The sequence below is a fragment of the Vulpes lagopus genome, chromosome 1, assembly GCF_018345385.1.
Source record: "Vulpes lagopus strain Blue_001 chromosome 1, ASM1834538v1, whole genome shotgun sequence".
NCBI classification, from domain to species: domain Eukaryota; kingdom Metazoa; phylum Chordata; class Mammalia; order Carnivora; family Canidae; genus Vulpes; species Vulpes lagopus.
Window position 1 is genome coordinate 166,314,791 of NC_054824.1, and position 22,838 is coordinate 166,337,628.

General features: G+C 37.5%; 1 protein-coding gene across 5 annotated transcripts in view; it reads right to left on the bottom strand.

Moving 5' to 3' along the window:
* Positions 1-21,489, bottom strand: part of PLA2G4A (phospholipase A2 group IVA) — a 151,813-nt gene extending 130,324 nt beyond the window's left edge. For 3 of the 5 annotated variants that reach the window (XM_041725655.1, XM_041725629.1, XM_041725664.1), the window contains exon 1: positions 21,390-21,489. The gene's annotated coding sequence lies outside the window, so the exon portion shown is untranslated. Of the gene's footprint in view, positions 1-2,244; positions 2,500-21,217; positions 21,364-21,389 lie in introns of those variants that run through there. The other 2 variants (XM_041725646.1, XM_041725638.1) reach the window with 2 other exon arrangements.
* Positions 21,490-22,838: the final 1,349 nt, after the last annotated feature.

A 22,838-nucleotide genomic window follows, 5' to 3' on the forward strand; every position in this document is an offset into this window, starting at 1 on the left:
GATACATTCCCTTTCCTCATTTCTAGAGGGCAGTCAGACAACAAGTAATCTGAGAAATAAAGAAAACAATTAGAAATAGAGATATATAAAATGAGAGAAGTGAGCAAAAAAGCAGAACTACAGAGTAATCTGAGGTCTGGGCTCTGGAAAATAGCTAGCTTTGGAGGGACAGGAGGGAGTGGGTTCAGAATGTTGTGTTCCAGGCAGGTTGTTTGAAAAACTGAGAGATGAGGGACTCATGAATGGTGAGGTTGGAAATAGAGGAGAGGCCCAGTCACCCTTTCTTCAGGACTCGGCTTAAGTGTCATTTCCACAGAGAAACTTTCCATTATCTTCAAAGTATGTCTAGTCTGCCTATTATTGATTCCATTTGCACTTTGCACTCCGGCTCAAGTCTTTCACTCAACTTACAAAAGGTCTGCCTTTCCTGAGAGAACTAAGGGATGCATAAAGTCAGGGATCACATTTGTCTTATTCATAGAGTTATCCCTAATGCCCAGAGCCTAAAATGTAGTAGGTTCAGAATAAATATTGTTGGATGGATGAATGGATGAATATTACACATGGTCAGGTTTCTGTATGAAGGAAATTTAGAAAATAGTACTGGCACTCTCTTTTGAGGTCTCTCTCTTTCATTCCTAATGTCCACGGATGTTAAATCTCTCTCTCTCTCTCTCTCTCTATTAAAAAAGCAGAACTGATATATTTCAGAAGAGATGAGACTAGTACTCAAAATGTTTAGAGGAAATGTGTTGCTAGCACCCAAAGTTTGGTGTCAGCAGCTTTATTTCCTCTTCTTATTTCCAGCAACTCCATTCATTATCACTGCGCTCACCACCTACCTATTCACCACCACGGTTACTACTGTATCCTGCAGGAAGATCTGAACAGAGACAGCCCAAATATTAAGCTAAAAGCAGGAGATATGTTTATGATAGCTAACTGTCCATGTCTATTAGGTTAGAAATGAAAAGATAAGTAGATAGGGACGCCTGGGTGGCTCAGCAGTTGAGCATCTGCCTTTGGCTCAGGGCATCATCCCAGAGTTAGTTCTGGGATCGAGTCCCACGTCGGGCTCCCTGCGAGAAGCCTGCATCTCCCTCTGCCAATGCCTCTGCCTTCTCTCTCATGAATAAATAAATAAAATCTTAAAAAATAAAATAAAAGGTAGATAGTAAACATATATAATTCATGGCATTTAATCCTAGAGAAACATTCTTTTGCTCTTTAAATCCACTCAGGGCTATGTCTTCTCCTACTTTGGTGAAACCTTGGTCAGCCTCAGAATGTTTCTAAAAAATTGGAGATATATATACATATACACACACATATATATTTATATATATTTAATTTATATATATACATATATTTAATCTCTAATTTAATTTCTAATATATATAATTTCTAAATATGCCTATTTAGAAATTAAAATGCTAGGCCCATGTATCCATCCAAAATTCAACTTGATTTAGAGTTGAAATTTTTCTCCTCTGCAACTATAGCAGGGAAAGATAAGGTCATTGGCTTCTCTCTGCCTCTGTCTACAGCCTAACCCTTCTAACTCATGAACTCTGGTTTTTAACACCTCCGAGCTGGAGAAGGCTGGCAAAGATACAGGAGCAAGAAAGTTACTACTTCACTATACTATCATAAGCAGGTTTTGTGAACCCTGGGCCTGGTATATATTAAAGCTGATTCTTTTTCTCATAAATAGATGCTTTTGCAAATTCTTCTAGGACACTCTACTTTTGAGATCTCTTCCTTGTATTTTCTGGAATGTAGCAATGCATCTCTATTATAGCTGGAGGCTTATACTTTCTTCTAAGCCCCCATGCATCCTGTGGTCTATGTCCACAGGTCTTCTTCTGTGGTTCTTTCATCCTACCAGGCAAAACCTCTGTATAGGATTTAAGATCCTTTCACTCAGTTCTCTTCAGTCTGCAGAGAATACTCAACAGAGAGAGTACAACTGCTTCCCAAATGAAACTCTCCATTCAGCTACTTGTGCCCTTTATGTTTCTCAGGCCCAACTAGACACCAGCCTATGTAGGACATGCATATTAAACTCTCTGATAGACTCTGAGTAGTCTCTTTAAAGGCCCCTCTCTTGATTAGGGGTTAGGAAGTATATTTCTTCCAAATCTCCTCACCAAGGAAGGATTCCAAAAGGATTCTACTCCAATCAGTTCTCTCCCAAATGAACAAACAACAACACAAAACCCTCTTAAAGTCCTCCCCACATACCTGCTATTCTGAGCCTTAAGACTGGTGAAGTAGGTGGCATGTAATTTGAGAGTTAAATACTGTTCTTGTCCACCTGCTTTACTCAAAATGTAAAAGGACAGGCTGTATCACAAACTACTTTAGTATTTGATTTCTTAGTTCTTTTATCATAGAGTCTTGACCAAAGCTTCCACTTTCAAGTTTCACTTTGAAATTTAACATGTAGGTGTGCCAACTTCCAAAATGGCAGAATGAGGAACTTAGAAAATCTTCTTTCTAAAAAGCAGATAAAATTGGTCAGAGTTATAAACATCAATTCTGGAAACTAATCAAAGGACATGGAACACCTCAAAAGCACTTATTTTTTAGAAGTCTGCTAAGGCATATAATTGTGCCTTATAATTATACATTGTAATAGTGATATATTAGGACAGGTGGTAGCCACATGGTGGTGAGCATAGCATATACCATAACATATAAACTTGTTGAATCACTATGTTATATACCTGAGACTAATATAACATTGTGTATCAACCACACTTCAATCTTTTTAAAAAAACTATTAAATTTCAGTAAGAGCAATGAGAATCTATGATATTTTAGCAAGAAACTGCATCTACCATCCTCCAGTTCTTCAGCATAGAAGTTCTAGCTGGGAAGATAGAGCAGTCCTGTGGATTTACAGCTTTGTTGCCTTCTGTTTGAGGGTGAAGGAAATAACTGTATTTGGAACAAAGTATAGAAAGTTCCATGCCCAGGGATATTATCGAAAGCAATAGAGAGGGGATCCTTGGGTGGCTCAGTGGTTTAGTGCCTGCCTTCGGCCCAGGGCATGATCCTGGGGTCCCGGGATCGAGTCCAGCATCGGGCTCCTTGAATGGGGCCTGCTTCTCCCTCTGCCTGTGTCTCTGCCTCTCTCTCTCTCTCTCTCTCTCTCTCTCTCTCTGTGTGTGTCTCTCATGAATAAATAAATAAAATCTTAAAAAAAATAGAGACACAGCAGCAAACAATGTGGGAAGTTTAATACTAGCATCGAGTCCATATTGGTTGGAAGAACTACAAAAACTGCAGACCATTTTAGAAATTTAATAGCAAGTTTTGGAGGAGGAGATAAGCAAAGAGCACGGTTGCTAAAGCCCACTTATTCCTAGTCTGGAAGGCTGTGTGTATATGCAATACTATACCCCCTATGAAGAAAGCTCAGAGGACTTAGCAAAATACCCACTAAGAGTGAGGCCTTGCAAATGCAGAAAGTAAAAACCAGGGAGAACTCATAATTTCCTTGTATTTGAAATTCTCCAGGCCACATGCTGATTAAACAGCACAAGGTAGACTTACTTGCTCAAGATGTCTAAGCAAACATTTGCCAATCACTAGCTAACAACAGAAATATGCTGACCCAAGGGCAGCACCTAGGGGAACTAGGCTTCAAAATAAGAATGAAAAGTGAAAACTGTGCTGACACATCAGAGTGTCAGAGTCTGAACACTGTGGGTTAAGACTCCATAGAACAAGCAGAAGAAGCCACTAAGACAAAGAGCAAAGAGTAACCCTCCCGGGAGAAGGATGAGATTCTATGGTTGCTACAATACCTAACTTAAAAGTTTCACTGTTCAACAATAGAAACAAAATAAACAAACCCAGGAAAATGTAAGCCAGACACAGGAAGGAAAGGCAACCAATAATAACTATCTCTGCAGGACTCCTGATTATGAACATAACAGACAAATATTTCATAGCATCTGTTATACACATGGTCACAGAACTAAAGAAAACCAGAAAGAATTGGAGGAAAGTATGACACAGTAACATAGCAATAAAGAGGTATAGACAATAGAAAAAATAACCAAATGGAAATTCTGGCGTTAAACCATAATTGAAATGAAAAATTTGCTACAGAGGATAACAGCACATTTAAACTTTCAGAAAAATCAGTGGATTTATATATGGGAATAGAGATGATTCAATCTGAAGAACAGAAAGAAAAATAAAAAGAATGAAGAAAATTTAACTAAGCCTTAAAGCCCGGGAGACAACATCAAGTATACTAATAGGCTGTGTAAATGGAATCTCAGCAGAAAAGAGAGGAAAAAAAGGAAAGAACGAATATTTGAAGAAATAATGTCTAAAGATTCCCCAAATTTGATTAAAACCATATCAAAAAGCTCAACCAATTTCAAGTGGGATAAATACAAAGAGATTCAAATCTATACACATCATAGTCCATCTGCTGAAAATCCAAGACCAAGTCTTGGAAGTCACAAGAGAAAAAAAAGTTCATTCTGTGTAAGGTAACCACAATAAGATTAAAATCTCACCTCTCGTCAGAACAGAGGCTTGAAGGTAGTGGGAGGACATATTCAAATTGCTGAAAGAACAAAACTATTAACCAAGAATATTATATCCAACAAATTATCCTCCAAGTGAAGGAGAAATAAAGACATTCTCACATCAATAAAGCCTGAAAGAATTTTTTGCCAGGAGAGAAGCATTCACTGGAATAATGAGGAAAGCTTTGGCTGGGAGGAAGTGACACCAAACAGTAACTCAAAGCCATACAGAGAAACCGAGAGCCAATAGATTATATAAAAACAATTTTATAAGATAGCAAAAATATAGCTTTCTACTTTCTTCTCTTACAGATTTAGAAGTCAATTGCATTCAAATAATAATTATAAAATTGTATTTTGGGGCTTACTTAAAGATATCGTAGATATGAAAATAATAGTCCAAAAGATAGGAAGGATATGGAGCTGTAATGGAGTAAGGATATAAGACCAGATGGTATTTGATATAAAATATTCTATATAGTTTTTCTTTTTTTCTCACAGCTTCTTTAAAAGACACTGAAAGCCTAAAACAATCAGTTACAGTACTGTATTATTAGATTTATAACATATATAGACTTAATAGGTATAACAGTAATTGCACAAAGGAGGACTGGAACTACAGTGGAGCAAAGTTTCCATATTTTACTCAAATTAAGTTATTATTTACATAGAGTAGATTATAGTAAATGAAGGCATATCTAGAAATAATTCCTAGAAAGAAAGCACTATAAAAATCACTCAAAAATATAGTTAACACATCAACAAAGGAACTGAAATGGTCCACTGGAAACTATGAACTGAACACAGGAATAGAGGAACAACAAAGACGTGAGACATAGAGAAAACTGAAAGCAAAACGGCAGTTGGAAATACAGCCATAACTATAACAACATTAAATGTGAGCGGATTTAATACTCCAGTCAAAAGGCAGAGATTGTCAGACTGGGTAAAATCTAATATATACAAAATAACAATGAAATCCAAATAAGATTTGTAGTTTAGTTAATAGACTTATGCTGTTGTCAATTTCCTGATGTTGATAATATCCTAATGATTATGTAAACTGTTACACTGGGGAAATCTAGCTAAAGGGATATGGGAACTCAGTGATATTTCTGCAGTTTCTTATCTTAAATTATTTCAAAATTAAAAAGTTACTTACAAATCCAATACATGTGTATGGGTCTAATTTACATGTGCAATTTCCATTCCAAAGTAAGTTCTGAAGAAGAAAGAAAACAGTCATATGGGAACTGACTAAGGTTTATGTTCTTCAGGGTAAAATTACTGGTCATTATTGTCAAGACAGTGACAGCATTTTCAATTCCAGTTACAAATAGGCATCCTTTTATCCTTTTCCCCCCCCTAGTAGTAGTAGATATTTTAGGTTTTTATGAAATTAAGGCATTCTGTCCAGCTAGCCACATTAAACACTGGGAAAATGTTTTTTTCCCCACAACTGGCTCAGTCCTGGAAATCTTACTGCAACTAGGTTGCACAACCATTGTCATGAATGCTCATAAGACACGAGTTTGGGGGGTTTTGTGTTTTGTTTTCTTATAACTAAGCTGAATGACCAGCCTTGGTGAGTATACAGTCTTTTAAGTCTGAAGCAAGAGATAGAAAGCTCAGATTTTCTTTAATTTCTTTACTTTTTTTTTTTCTTTTGGCTGCCCTGTCATTAGAAACTTTCTGAACACTAATGAGAGGGGAAATTTGGATACGCTTTGTAACATACTTGCCCGTGCAATGTAACTTTTGGCTTTCCATGAATGCTGAATAGTGTATGGTCTATCCAAAACCCTTTTAGTCATGTTGTCAGAGCAAGACAGGCTTCTCTGGGAAAAGTGAACAAGAACCAGAAACATAGAGTGGGCTGCTTTGTCAATTCTCTTTCCCTGCATAGAGCGATAGGACAACAGGAAGAGAAGGGGCTGTGGCATCAGGAAGAAAGAAAGATAGGTAAGCCAAGGATCCATTCCTCTTTCCTTTTTTTTTTTTTTTTTTTTAGATTTTATATATTTATTCATGAGAGAGACAGAGAGAGGCAAAGACATAGGCAGAGGGAGAAGCAGGTTCCCTATGGGGAGCCCAATGCAGGACTCAATCCCAGAACCCTGAGATCACGACCTGAGCCAAATGCAGATGCTCAACCACTGAACCACCCAGGTGCCCCTCTTTCCTTTCATTTCACTGTATAACAGAACAGATTAGTTTAATAAGGGGCTCAACACAAAAGCTCCCTGCTGGAGCCAGACCTCAGTTCAAGCTTGTGTCTTCCTTTCTCTGACTATAGGAGCCTGATCCTCAGTCTCCTTATCTGTAAAATAGAGGAAATGGCCCCCACACATCACAGAGGCAGTGGGATGACGAAATGAAAGAAAATATGTCTATCATCAAGCACAGTACCTAGCCAGTCATAAATACACAAAATTATCATTTGTTGTTATTGTGGTTGCTTATGAAACCGGTGCTTTTCCCCCAGATTGCTCCAATTTCCTGAGATTTATTTGGCTCTTTGGAAATTTCTAAGAAACTCAAGTAGGCAAATTTGCTAAGCACCTCTTTTAAAGACTGTGTACTTTTTCCATACTCAACAATGAGTTGTAACAGAAATGAAGAAATACTCCTGTTTCTGATTTGTTGAGATTTTAAAAATAAAAAAATCCTGGGCCACTGACTTGTCTGCTTCCAAACTCAAAACTTTCTCCATTATGCTGGAGATAGAAAGATGTTCCAAAGGCAAAAAGCAGTGAACTTTTGTTCCCACCATCTTCATCCTTGCATAGGTATATAGTCATAATGGCGCAACTGTTTTTAATTCTTGGATTATTTTGCTGGACATTTTTTTAAAACTGGGCTAAGCAAAGAGTTTGCTATCATCAACAGAAGAGAGAAATGAACAACAGGAATTAAGATAGGCAAATGAGCTGCTCTTTATTAGAAATGTCTCTAAGCCGTAGTCTCAGTTTAGTATGGAAAAGCTGTTAGGAGAACTTCCCTATTCCCAAGGAAATCTAAAGGCATGCCACCAAAGATGCACATCAATTAACTAAGTGTGTTTCCTAAGCCAGGAACCCAATGGAATGGAACTTGCCTTCCATATCCTGCAGGCAGATACCCCATCCCTGTGGCTAATGTCCATGCTACTTCTTTTGGCTTGTCCTGCTGTTTTTATTCTTAGGTCTCTGGCACTGCTTCTTTATCTCTCAAATTTCTATTATTGAGAGTTTGTTATTTAAACAGACAAGTATATAGAGTATCTACTAGAGTTTCAGAGAAGTAAGAGTCAGGTGGTTTCAAATAGGAAAAAGGCTTGATAGAAAAGGAGAATAACTAAGCTGATATTTGAAATCATGATCAAGCTTAAATGTATAGAGAGGGGAAATGAAAAACACTTCCTCTAAAAAAAGACAGGAGCAGTGAGCCACACTCTCACTGAAGATGCTTTGTCCAACCTCCAGCTTTCCTGGTGCTGTTCTCCTGTCCTCACACCTTCTCTACAGGACAGTCTTTACCTGTCCTGCAGGGTTCCACTGTAAACTTAAACTATCTCTTTATCTACTAGGTTAGGACCCTCATATATCTTCTTGATATCTCTTGCCACACTGTCACACATTACAATCCCATTATACACAGTGTATGCTTCCCTCACTGTGTGCAACATGAGGCAAGTTCCATCTCCTTCTCCCTGTATTCCTGTTGGGCCCCAGATGATCACTCAATTACTATTAACTGAAAAGATGAATGAACAAACTTGGGAATTTGTATGGTGTGCCAGGGGGAAAACCACAGATGAGGTCTTGTATTGAGAAATAATCAAGGGGAAGCAAAGCCTATTAATAGACTCTAGAATGACAAACTGGAAGATATCTTAGCAATTGCTAATTTGATTACTTAACTTTAAAAGTTCACCTTCATTAAACATTTCCTAGGTGCCAAGTACCGTGCTAAGTGATTTATACATACCACCTCATTTCATGTTCATAATGAGAGAGATTATTACCATTTTAGAGATTAAAAAAAAAAACTTAACCTTTAGAAAGGTTAAGTGATTTGCCTAATTGGCAAAGTCTCCCTTACCACGTTCTAGGAGGAAGCACTGTCTTCCAGGAAGACTAAGAAACTTTCCCAGGTCATCTGGGTTAACAGGGGTTGAGAAGGCCCTGGAATCCTGACCCTCGGCCTCATACCAAATTCTTTTTTTTTCTAGTGTCCTGTCACATGAGACCCTGAAGGACAGGCAGAGATTCAGAGACATTATACACTAAGCAACAGCATATGAGAGGATCTCAGCATAGAGATGGCATGATGGAAGTGACACTTTGTATTAGTTTGCTAGGGCTGCTATAATAAAACGCCAAACTAACGATGCACTATATGTTGGTTAATTGAATTTGAATAAAAAAGAAAAAAACAGAGTAGGTGACTTAAACAGACACTATTTTCTTATTGTTCTAGAGGCTGGAAGTCTAAAATGCATGCAATGGCAGATTTGCTTTTTTTTCTAAGGCCTCTCATTGGCTTACAGATGGTCCCCTTCTCTCCATAGCCTCACAGTCTTTCCTCTGTGCCCACTCATCCCTGGTGTCTCTGTGTCCAAATTTCTTCTTCTTATAATGAACCCAGTCAGATTAGATTAAGAACCATCTTAAGGGCATCATTTTAGTTTATCACCTCTTTAATGGCCCCATTTCTGAATGCAGACACATTCTAAGATACAGAGGATAGAGCTTCAACATATGATGCAGGGCGAGCACAATTCTGCCTAAAACACATCAGTAATATAAACATAGCAGTCAAACAAAGAAGCATACAATTGTTCATGGAGAAATGCGTTGCTTTAGAAGGAAGGGACACAACCAGCCAGAGAGGTTCAAATGTGATAGGAAATGCGTCTAAACTAGAATTGTGGATAAGATAAAGAGGATACAGCATCTTTTAGATGGTCCAGTCTCCCTTGTCGGGTTATTTAAAAAGAGCATGCATATGTGTGCACACACACACATACTCTATAAATAAAACACAATACATAACAGTTTATTCAACCCCTTCACAATTGGGAAGTACTAATCCAGGTGAACCTGTCTATTTTAAGGGCTAGGAAACTGGCTGGCCCAGTTTCACATGCTGCATTATAAACAAAGCAAGAATGTCTCCTCATCCCTGAGCCAGTTTTTGGCTTTTCTTTCCTTGACTATCTAGTGAGCTGCTATTTTCCATTGTTTCCTTGGTGGCCAAAACCAAGCCACCATCCTCACTATTTTAAGTTCACAAAATTTGAAATTGGAAGAAATATTCACAACCATCACCCAGGCAGAACTTCATTGTGCAAATATATAAGCTGAGGCCAAAAGATGTTAACAAACATAGTGTAGGGGCCAAGGACAGACTGCTCCAAAATGTGCCCCTTTGGCATGCTGATTATTTTAAATAAAAGTTACTTAAGAAACAGCCAGTGCAAAAAGAACACTCTGACCACCCCCCACATCCCACCCTCCCATCCCACCTTTGTCTCCACAAAGGAGAAAATAAATCTCCCATGCAAAAGGTACCCTCCCTGTACCAGAAGTTAAAGAGACATCCTTATCACCAAAGATAGGGAATTCAAAGCTGAAAAGGCTGTATGAATGACCCTTGTTACTTTTACTAAATTAGTACCCCAGCCCAAGTTAGTTTAGGATTCCCTACTAAATGAAGCACCAAACAGTAATTTATCTGTCTTGTCAATTCCTCACAGACTTATTGTCTCTGTCCAAAAAAATACAAAAATTGCCTGTCTTGGTCATTTCTTTAGGTCTTGCTTCCATGTACACAGAGTTAAACTCTGGGTTTTTTCTCCTGTTAATCTGCCTCATGATAATTTAATTCTTAGACTAGCTGGAAGAACCTTGAAGGGTAGAAAGAAATTTTTCCTTTCCTACACTAGTCAAGTTCACCCTGTAGGAGAAAGGGCTGAACCAGGTACTCTTTCTCTTTATCCTACCACATGTCTTCCTCTCTCCTGCCCCTTACATACTCAAGCTAAAAAGGAAATACAGCCAAAATAAAAAGGATATATATATATTAGTTTGACCAAAATTTGAAGTTGCAAAGTTATTGTTTGGTGGTACAGAGTAGATTCAAGATAAAAATTGGAGAGAAATGAAAAACTGAATTTATGTTTGCTCAAATCAAACTTTAAGAGAGTCATTTTCATCTTTCACCCTTTTCTAGGTTTGAATTATACTTGTAAGATGTTTACTCACAAATAGTAGATGGACTGTTTTAAAAATTCCTCTTCCCACATAGGCAATTGTGGAATACCACTACATTGACAAGTGTTAACTATATTTTTAAAATTTTTTCAAAGATGTTATTTATTTGAAAGAGAGAGAGAAATAGATTGAGAGAGCATGCACAAGCATTGGGGAGGGGCTGAAGGGGAGGGAGAAGCAGCTCCAAAGAACCCCATGCAGGGCTCTTTGATCCCAGAATCCTGGGATGGTGACCTGAGCTGAAGGCAGATGCTCAACCAACTGAGCCATCCAGGCACCCCAAGTATTAACTAATACCATGTTCATTTTCAGAAAATGTAGAATAATGTTCTTTTACTTTAAAAAAAAAAAAGGATAACAATGATGACTTGGTGTTACTTTTTTAATATACCTAACGATGTGACACAAAATGCTAGAAAAAAAGAGAATGTTTTGAGAGGCGTATTTACTTCTACAGCTTTCTCTCTCTAGTCCAGACAGTTTGCAAAAATCCTCCCCTAGGGAGTATTTGCGTTTTGTCGAGGGTTCCACTCCCTCCTTAATTGCTGCTTTTTTCTCATGACGTACTCAAGATTGCCACAGGAGGGAAAGCCATATCTTTTCTTCTAAACAGTCCAGGGAAAACCCCCAGGAAAATCGTCATACTGACTTAAACATTTCATGAGAACCCTTTTATTACTGAATGAAATTATCAACATTTTGGGTTTGTTTTACTTTTTTTTTTTCAACTAACACAATAACTATTTCAGGCAGCTAGTGAGATTGACCTTGCAGTTAAAATATGGACATTGACTATGATCTTAAAAGTGGAAAAAGAGGACAAATCAATATAGCAGGATTGTGGAGGATCAGAGGAGCTGTACACCCACCCATTCCAGGCATTATCGGAAATTAAATGACAAAAAAAGAAAAGAACAGTGAATTTCCACTCCAGTCCCGTGTAACACAATCCAGGACGTGTAGAATGCTCATCTCCCTGTTCTTTTCTCAGGTTGTAAGAAGCTTTCGAAATGTGTTTCTAGATACTGTGAATGGCAATTCACTTTTGAACTAAACAGGAAACCCTGCCTTTTGCAGGATTAAGAGCTGTGCAAGTAAGCATTTGAAAGGAATAGCCTCAGGAATTCTTTTTGTGCCACGACCAGACCAGTCTGGAAGTCTGGGAAAGCTGCAGGGACCCCCTGATACAGTAGGACGTTATAAAATTCATGAAATAGAAACATCGGATTGTAAAGAAAACCCATTATGTTGAAATACATGGAGTCCATTTGGTCTAGAAAACCCCTTATACGATATTTATATATGCTTTAGAGCCTTGCAAGCACGTTTTCTCTACGTCTGTGGAGTGTACCTATATAGTTTTCAAGTTCAGTGTGACATTTTTGAGGACAAAAGAACTAACAGCACAATAAAAGGTAAAATGATACAAAACTAAGCGCTTTTTTTGTACTATCCACCTCTGCCAGCACCAGGATGAACGTGTAAGCCCAATGTGAATATTTAGATGTTACATGAAATAAATACAGGTTGGAATAAATTAGAAACATTGTCATTTGCTTCAAAATATGAAATTTACATTTTCTCCACCTTTGATCTGCCAGCTAGAGAACAGTACCAAGGATATTAATAAAATCTATAAGAATGCCTCTGTTGCACTTCTGCTGGTGACATAATAAAATGTCCCAGGGGTGACACCTGGGTGGCTCAGTTGGTTAAACATCTGCCTTATACTCAGGTCATAATCCCAGATCCTGGAATCATTGAGCTCCACACCGGGCTCCCTGCTCTGCAGGAAGCCTGCTTCTCCCTCTCCCTCTGTTGACCACTCGCCATGCTTACGCTCACTCTCTCTCCATCAAATAAATAAATAAAAGCTTTAAAAAAAAAAGTGTTCCAGTGGGTTTGTAAAAATATGAAATTAACGAAAACAGTGCCATACTCTCCCATTCAGTTTGCAAATGTTTCCTTCATTTTGGACAGGAAAAAGTTAGAGAACTATATCTAAACCGTAGCCAAACAGATATGGGCAAAAGCAGGAATAAAGTACAGAATGACTTTCTAATTCATGGCATGTCTCACAGAGGTAGGAGGAAAGGAGGACAGAAATGAAACTAGAGTGGCAGGTAGCGCAACTGGGAAAGGTTTGCCAGAAGCGAACCTAAATGGATCAGGCCACAAAGGGCTTTCCCTCCTCACCATACTGCCTGGCTTGACCTACACAGGCTCATTGCTTCCACTCATGAAAGTGCCTGGCCATCCTTTGAATAAAACTAAAGCACTTTGATGTTAAGAGGATTTATGAAAAATGTCTAACGAATCGAAGCAACAACAAGATTTTCTTTTAAACCTCGAAAAAATGTTAAGAGTCAATATTTCAAGAATATTATTTTCATTCCTGAAGAAAACCATTTCAATTATAGTAACCAGCTGTTCTCCAAAGCTCGAAGGATTGAAAAGAAAAGAGAAGGAAATGACTTTTCATTGCAAAATGAAGGGTTTATGTCAGGTTAAAGAAAGAACATCCTGAAAGCAAAGCTATAAAAGAAAAACCTTCTCTTCTGATGGTCATTTTCTACCCCTACAACTACATGTTTTAGCTATCTCTCTACTCTAGAGCTACAATGCTTCAAATTCTAGCCAGCATTATCTTGAGGGAGTACTGATGGCTTCCAGGAGCCTGGAGAAGTAAGCAAATGTTAAGAAGAGCAGAGGCAGAGGTGATAGAAGGCAGACACTGGATTTAGCTAGGCACCCAATAAAGGCAGGCGCACTCTTAATCCAAGCTCAGAAGGACAACAATTCTAGCAAGTAGGACAAGAAGGAAAAAACAAACGAAAAACCAGCACAATGGCTCCTAGAGCAGGTTCACTGATATATAGAACCAGGGCCAGGAACCAGTATGGTAAAAATCCAACAGGAGTGAAAGCAACAAAGACCAAATCCCTTCCTACCACCTGATGGAAATCAAGCCAACTTGTAACTACTCCCTGCTAGTTAATAATTACCTTAGATAAAAGGTATTTATATATCTTTATATATCTGTATTCTATAAGCTCACAAATTTCTATGTATTCTTGTTTTAGGTGTTTTGTTTTTCGTGGTGTCCCCACCACTCCACTGAAACTGCTATTAAGATCACTAATAACCTTGCAGTATTCAAACGAAGTCACTTTTCTATCTTCTGTTTCCCTGGAACCAAGTTCTTTGCAGCCATGACATCTCCCAAATCCCTGGTTTTCCACCCAGCTCCCTTGGTTTTTTGTTTTGTTTTGTTTGTTTTGTTTTGTTTTTTTCTGGCTCAGGTATAGATGCTCTGCCTAGAGACCCAGCTTGAGCCACACCTTGCTCACTCCCACTCACTCATTCACCTCCCACTCATGGCTTCCCATCTTTCAGCAGCTCCATTTACCTTTCACCTCAGCAAAAGCCTTCCATCCTTCCCCTCCCCAGGTTATTCTCAGCTGTTGCAACCTGGTTGCTTCCTTTATTATCTGTTTACCATCTGCTTAACTATTGCTTCTCTCTTCCAAGAGGGAATTAATCATACCTGTTTTATTCACCCAGGTATGCTGAAAGGTAGCACTGTGCCTAGCAGTATGTATGTATGAATGAAAACTTCCTGAACTGGTGAAGGAATATATATGCACCCAGCCCTGTGATCAACCATTCCTGGTTAAGACCCAGATTTTTTTTTTAATCCAACAGGTAAGATTCTTAAGTGAGAGAGCACAGATTTTCTAAATTGCTTCCTATAAAACCTATTCTTTTTCCAAGTATTAAAAAGATACATTTTTTCCTACTGTTTTCCTAGGCACACTATGTAGTATATTAATAAAAAGCTGGAAATTATTTTACTCACGGAAAATCATAATTTATACAAGAGTGTTTTTACTCTGACAGTAATTCACAAGGTATTACTCAACCTAATCAATCCGTCAATCTAAAACATAATTTAAACAGTAAGAGCTTTTGCAAACACTGAATGAGTCTCACAAAATGGATTCTTTTATTGCTTTTCCTTGACAGCAGGGGCATTGTTTGTGATGCAGATAAGGAAAAAAATCCCAAGTAACTATTGTGAACTTTTATGTATTTTAAATATAAAAAAATCCTTCCTTGGAGATCATCACAAAAAAAAAAAAAAAAAAAAAAGAAAAGAAAAGAAAAGAAAAGAAAAGAAAAGAAAAGAAAGAAAGAAAACTAAGTAGGGGCACCTGGTGGGCTCAATCAGTTCGGCCTCCGACTCTGACTCTTGGTTTCAGCTTAGGTCAGAATCTCAGGGTCATGGGAGCGAGTCCTGTGTCCAGCCTACACAAAGTCTACTTGGGATCTCTCTCTGCCCCTTCCTCCCAACTCCCCGCTCATGCATGTGTGCGTGCACAAACACATACACACACACTCTCTCTCCCTCTAAATAAAGAATCTTAAAAAAAATAAGTACCAAGTATTAGACTCTAAGTAACCATCTTAAGAGTGTGCAATTTTTAACCAGGAAATCTCTTTAAATTAAAATTTTTGTTATGTGAAATCTTCCTAAAATATGTTATTAGTATCTTTTTCTAAGGATCAAGGACCCAACAATACTTTGAAGTCTTTAACTGAACATGAATTCCCATCATAAATTGAAAAATTGAAAGTAGTAAAAAAAAAAAAAGTAGTGATTTAGAAGACTGTGTTGTGAATGATGGAATTGTTCTAGTGTTATCTCATTAAGGCCGAAGTCCATGACCTCAATCAATTTTAAATTCATCTGCCTTTTCTTCATGACAGTTGAATGGAAAGGAATTTAATACCTGTTTGATGTTTGTGATATATATAACAAGGGACTGATGGATATTAAGAAATCTGAATTACAGATGCAGGTGTCTATATGGCAGGTTCTCATAACTACATGCACCCTTAGGCACTGTTCCCCAAACTGCTTTTCTATAAAATCTTACATAATTGCTTTAAATTACTTTTCTCAATACTTTCATAATATGGAACCAAAAACACGTAAAAAAAAGTCTACAAGATGGATTACTCTTTCATTTCAATAAATTAAAAGTGAGAACCCAAAGAAAACAAAAGATACCATTTATTTATTTGCCCCCAGCCTATCCCAGGCAGACATGATCTCTTCTACAACTATGAATCCAGAATCCAGCAAGAATACCTCCTTCCATAAGGGGTCTAACATCACAGTTTACAGTCCATGTATTGCACTCAATCTGCTTATCTTGTAATGCCATGGGCAGTAGAGTATGGAGCAAATTGAAAGTATGTCAATTTACTGACTAAAATGCAGAAGCTGTTCACTGACCTTGGTTTCTAGTGGCATAGCGGCATCCAGCAACCAAAACTGACCCACTCTACATCAGTTCCTAAGAAGTTACACATAGGCATGATACACCATCTTGGAACAAAAGTTGGTTTTCACCGCTGAAAAGGAGTATCTGGTTTACCATAAGCTCCTGGATTGTTCGGAAAGGTCAAATAATGCTAAATCCAAGGTCAGAGTAACCATTTTGACACAAACGCTTTCGGTCAACTTCCAGGATTAATAAGAACTAAAAAGAGCAATAGGCTCTGTAGGTTATACTTAGAACATTCTAAGAGAATGCTCCACTACCACTGGAAGTAAAATCTTTGGTAAAATTGGTACTTATATAACTCATGATGTGTCTATTTTTGTACTTTTGGCTAAAACTTCATATTCTTTGTTTTCTCCAAGTGGCATATATCTATGTAAAATACTACATACCTCTAAGACAAAAAAAATCTAAATCATACACTACTTTTTCAATCAATTTTTAAATGCTTGTGTAACTTCCCTATTATGTTAATCAGTAGCCCAGATATAAGCACAGAACAATGGAGTTAATACAGAATTAGGATGCATATTTTCTGGTTCTTCCCCTATAATTTTTCTGATGTTAATAAAAATTGGAAGAAGTTGACAGCCTTAATAGTATGCATCAAAATTGGAAATATAACTCAATCACTTGGAACATAAAATGCATGAAAACAGAAATTGTAAGGCTTGGGCATTAAACAAATGATTTGACTTTTCAATCTCTCTCTTTTCACATCTTTGAAATGGGAATACGTACTCTGCTAACTTACATGGTTATTGTGGGAATGAAGTTATTAAGCAACCCCTTTATAAGCCACAAAATGCTATGCAAATGAAAGGTATTATTGGCCCCCTGATATTTTTTCCAACTGAGTAATCAAAAAAACAAATTATAAATTAAATAGTAAAATCAAAACCTAAGCAAGATAAGCTCATTATTATATATGTATATATATGAGTTTTATATTATATATATATATATATGAGTTTTATGTATTATAAGATCATGAAATTACCCATATGATGGACATTTGCTTTCTCATTCAAAATCTACTATTACCTGAAATGCCTAAATTTCCCTGCACACTCCAGAAGTCAAGAAAATGGGGTAGTAGATTAAGAAAGAGGGACCAGGGCTTCACAAATGTGTGTGCTGAGAAGGAATAAAGAAGAAAATGGTGCAATCTCTCCTCTTTATCCCAGCAGCTGTCAAACTCAGATAAGGATCACTTAACAGCTTGCTGAGTCTCACTGAAGTCATTTGAATTCATTAAAATAAGAACTATCTTCCAAAATTGAGAAAAGCAGTAGAGAATTTTCTACTTCCAGTTTAACATTTAGCTTTTGATATTAAGGACCCCAAACACTTCAAAATTATTGAGGACCTTAAAGGGACTTGGATTATATGAGTTATTTCTATTGAAATTTACCATATTAGGAATTAAAACTGAAAAATAAAATATTTAAAAATCACATTGAAAGAGGCAATTCATAAATATAGACATGAGTGGCCACTATAAAACTAGCCAACCTTATTTCTGAAAAAAAGTATAAATTTAAACAAGATACCCTTTTATACAACCATTGACTAAGTTTTTGAATCTGTAGTTGTTTGTTCTGTTTGAGTGATTACACCATGTTAGCATATAGAATTCTACTCTTCTATACTGCTTATAAATTGATATAATTTTTCCCAAGAGCAAAATGGCAAAAATAATTCCATGATATTTTGTTAAATATTTTTGAGAATCCTCCAAACACTCAATTGTTGTTATGATTATTACGATTTCACAGTTGAAAAAGAGTGTTTTGATTAAAAAAATGGCTTATGATCTCACAACTTTGTAAGTTAAAACCTGGTATGCACTTTTAAAAATCTATCCAAAGGAAGTACAAAGATGTGTACAAACACTTATAAAAAGAGCTGAAACATTATTTAGAATAGAAAACTAATCCACCTAAATATCCAACAATTTATAATCAACCAATATAATATTTCCACAGGCTACAAACTAACTCACGGTGGGAACCACTCTTGCTCATGGATAGACTGCCATTACTTGCACAGCACCTAACACATAGTAGGGACTCAATAATATTTGTTTCAGATACGAATGAATACAAAATTATACACGAGTATAAAAAAATCATATGTTAACAGAAAACTTCATGACTGAGGACTAAGCATGTTATAAAATAGCAACTATGTGTTAAACTAATGAAACAAGGAGGCCATTAGACGAGGTGGCTCTAATGCCTCGATGGCCTACATAAGCAAACCAAAATCTAAACTGCTCTAAAAACTAAACCTACAGAATTGAAACGTAAGGACAACCAATCACAAACAGCCAAGTAGGCTTTAAACTATGGGCAATCAATAATTTTGTTATGTCGACTCCACTCTTTCTTATTATAAGTCTCTCCTTGGAGATCCTGTTGGGAAAGCGCTTCTATCCACTTCCCTTTGGTGCTGTCCCTATCCAATCAAGTTTTATTCAAACAAACTCTTAAAATTTTTGACATGCCTCAGTTTACCTTTTAAAAATGTAATAACAATTCTGTAAAATTTACATGTGAAAGTATGTATAGAAAAATGTCTAGAAGTAAAAACAGATGTATATTCATGAATTTGTGTCTCTTTGTCTCTGTACTTATGTATAATAGTCCATAAATCTGTTGACTGAATAAATGAATGAATGACATTTTTTTTTAATTTTTTTTTTATTTATTTATGATAGTCACAGAGAGAGAGAGAGGCAGAGACACAGGCGGAGGGAGAAGCAGGCTCCATGCACCGGGAGCCTGACGTGGGATTCGATCCCGGGTCTCCAGGATCGCGCCCTGGGCCAAAGGCAGGCGCCAAACCGCTGCGCCACCCAGGGATCCCAATGAATGACATTTTTAAGAGTTATCCCTTGAGGAGATTATAGGTCATTTTTTCCTTTCTTCCTTTGCAATTTTCTGTATCTAATGAAATTTAAAGTGACCAGGAATTACCTTTGTAAAAAACAAGGATATCATAAAAGAATCCTCCTGGGAAACATTGTCAGGAATTTTGGAATAAAAGCAAGAAATACAGACATCCCATAATCCAATAAACTATAACTTGTATCTTATTTTCCTGTTTGTTTTACTTACTGCATTCAGCAATAAAAAATATCAGATGCTACAGAAAAAGGAAAGCTCAACATCATACAGTTAGTTCTAAGGGTTGAGTCAAGAATCTAGGTCACTTGGTTTTCAGGCAAGTAGTTTTTTTCATTACACCAAATTGCTTAGATAAGTTCCAGAATGCTAATTGAATAAATGGCAACAAGGGCACTGCAATATTCATTGTCCAATAGTTCCTATAAGTTAAATGATTTATTATTTAATATTAGTAGAAAACTCCAAAGTTCAAAAAACTACTACATGTTCATGTGGCATGAATTGTTTTGAAGGGTTTGTGATCATCCTAATGGTGTCTCCAAATTTGTGCATGTTGGAGAAGCATACACACATTATTCTGGGGAGGGGAGTCTATAGCTTTCATAAGATGTGCAAAAGGTTCTGTGGGTTAAAAAAAAAAGTTGAGAATAATTAAAGCTATAAAGTCTACAAGCAAGAGGAGGGAAATAAACTGAAGGCAAATGAAAGGCTTATGAGAGAGGAAAAGGAACCACAGCAACCGTGTCTTCCTCTTTTTTATTCCTGGAACATATGTTTTAATATGAAAATGATTTGGTCTCATGATTTTGCTTTCTAAGCAGTGACACCAGGAAAGAAAGATATTGATGGGTTAAAAACCATCAGGCCAAATTATTTCTATGGAATGAACTTTATCAGGTCCTAGGAAACCTATTAAACAATTTTCCTTCCCTAATTAAACATAAATGCAAAATACCCCAATAAGGACTTAAAATGTTAAAATGTATCATTGTAAGTCCCTAATGGGATATTTTGCATTTGTGTTTAAGTAGGAAAAGGAAAATTATTAAATAGTTTTCTTAGTTTCTTGACCCACAAATTGTGCTGCCTTTTCAGGAAGTTTGTAAAGCTGCTTTGAGCAAAGGCAGAATACACACTTCTCTGTGCATTTCACAATTATTGCTTAATTTAAAATTTAACTCTTCCTTGGCTCAATGAAAGAAGTAAATACTTGTTTCTTATCCCACCATCAAACTTGATTGTCAGGGTCTAAGGACTTCTGGAGTAAAATTTAAAAATTCTTAACAGGGTTTGCATCACTAAATTCCCTGCAAATATCTCTTGGGCTACGATTCCAAATTCCTGCAACAAACAGAAACAAAACACAACACAAATCCTCCTCGAACTCAAAGGGTCATATATGCAAATATCATAAATGAGAATTGACACCCATCCAAAAGAGATGCTTCTGAGTGTAGACTTCATCCATCCACCTTAGCTGAATAAATGCTTACATCATCAACTAATGTGAAGAGCATGTCCTGTTCTAGTTTTTGAGATGAAAATCATTATTTTTACAGCTACCATTATGAGTTGTAAGAGCTTTAGATATGTTAAGCCACTCTTCTTTCAGATCCAAATGCCCTTTTAAACTTCTTTGTCTAAAACGAAATGACCAAAAGAGTATTCGCGCTCAAAACTTAACCTTACTTCTTGTTCTGTCAAGTCTTTCCCAGCATCTAGGTTTGAGCTTGGTTCTCCTGGCAGGTCCAATAACTTAGGGAAGGGCGAGTTAGAGTACCAGGCGTCTTGCAAACGATTCTCTTTTTCAACATCGTCTTTCTTTTCGCCTAACCCCGCAGCATATGAAAACCCCAGGGATGCTTTTGCATAAGTTATGGCAATGACTTGTTTTCTTTTCTTTTCTTTTTTTCACTGCAACGAGACGGAGCCCCCCAAGTCTCCCCGCTTAGGAGCACAGCGAGGATGGGGCGCCAGGGCGCAGCGTCACGTGGAGCCCAACCAGAGCCACCTCTGCCCAGGGGAACGTGCGCTTTCCGTCCGGGCTCTGGATGAGGGAATACCCTCCTGGTCCCACTCCCCTGCACCTTTCAGACCCCGGGAAGCAAGCTGGCACTTGTTAGAAAGAAATTAAATTCCCTGACCTGTGTCTGGTTTCCAAAAGGCAGAGAGAGAGAAGACGCAGACTTTGTAAGGCAGTGGATCCCAGGTTTGCCTCCGTCCTTTCTCCCTTCCGAGTAAGATACAGACCTCAAGCTAAGGAGGTGGAGGGGAGGGGGGGAAGTGGAGCGGGGCGAGAGTAAATATATTGCTTACTGTTCCCCGAGTTACATGAGATTCTTCTGGCTCCTTTTGGCCTCTAGCTTTCAGTCAGGATCCTTTTTCGGCGGGGACTGCGGTGAAGTTCAAGTCTGATCCTTGGTAGGAGGAGCTAAAATGTGGGCTGGTTTCCTTTAGCTTCTGCAAGCTGTTTAAGGTGGAATGAAAGAGGAAGAGAGGGAAAGCTGTGTTCTCGCAGAAGCAGATATCTTAAACGTAAATGTTTACTTGCCAGGCTGAAGTCACAAAACGTGCTTAAAATAATGCGTAAGTTACCTGGTCCTAAACCTCATGGATGTGTGTGTGTGTGTGTGTGTGTGTGTGTGTCTGGAAGCACCTATTTGCTCAAGCAGTTACTGCTTCCTCTTCCCACCTCCCAAGTGCCCAAACAAGTCAGAACAAAATTGAAAAGCTAAATAGCATCTGCATTCTTTATACAAGGAAAGGTTAAGACAGACCCAAAATATCAAATGTGTACCTTTAGGAGATGAACGATGTAAGCCCACTTTAAATGATCTATTCAAATAGTTCCTCCCCAAACTCAAAACACCTGAGTTGATAACCTACCCGACTGTTTGGAAATTTAAGATTAAAGACACACCAAAGACTCTAATGTATATTTTGAGATATAGAGGGGAAAAAATCTCATCACGTAGAATCACAAATGGGTAATACAAATTTAAATACCCTCTGTCACTATAATAAAGAAAGTGTACTGTTTAAGTTTATCCAAAGCCCACAAGAATGGATCCCTGTCTTTAAAGATTGAGAGGTTCATTTTGTATAGCTTGTTTTCAAACACAGGGTCTTCTAGTTTTGGCCCTAATCAAATAGGGGGCACACTCTCCTAGCTCTTTTTTAGCATTGTCAAAGAATATATTTTCTGCAGACTCCATCATTAAGTCTGCAGGATTATCTGCCTTCTGCAGCCCAAATATCAACTCCTTTTTGTTTTTATTTTTTCCCATAAATTCAACATGGCATATTATAAATCTCTCCTTCCTAAAAAAGGCCTGTAGTGTCTCATAAGATCAAGATCTTTTTAGTTATCAAGAAGACCCCAAATTTCTTTTTTAAAATTTTTATAAATTTATTTTTTATTGGTGTTCAATTTGCTAACATATAGAATAACACCCAGTGCTCATCCCATCAAGTGCCCACCTCAGTGCCCGTCACCCAGTCACTCCCACCATCCACCCACCTCCCCTTCTACCACCCCTAGTTCGTTTCCCAGAGTTAGGAGTCTTTCATGTTCTATCTCCCTTTCTGATATTTCCCACTCATTTTTTCTCCTTTCCCCTTTATTCCCTTTCACTATTTTTTATATTCCCCAAATGAATGAGACCATATAATGTTTGTCCTTCTCCGATTGACTGATTTCACTCCAGTTCCATCCACGTCGAAGCAAATGGTGGATATTTGTCATTTCTAATGGCTGAGTAATAT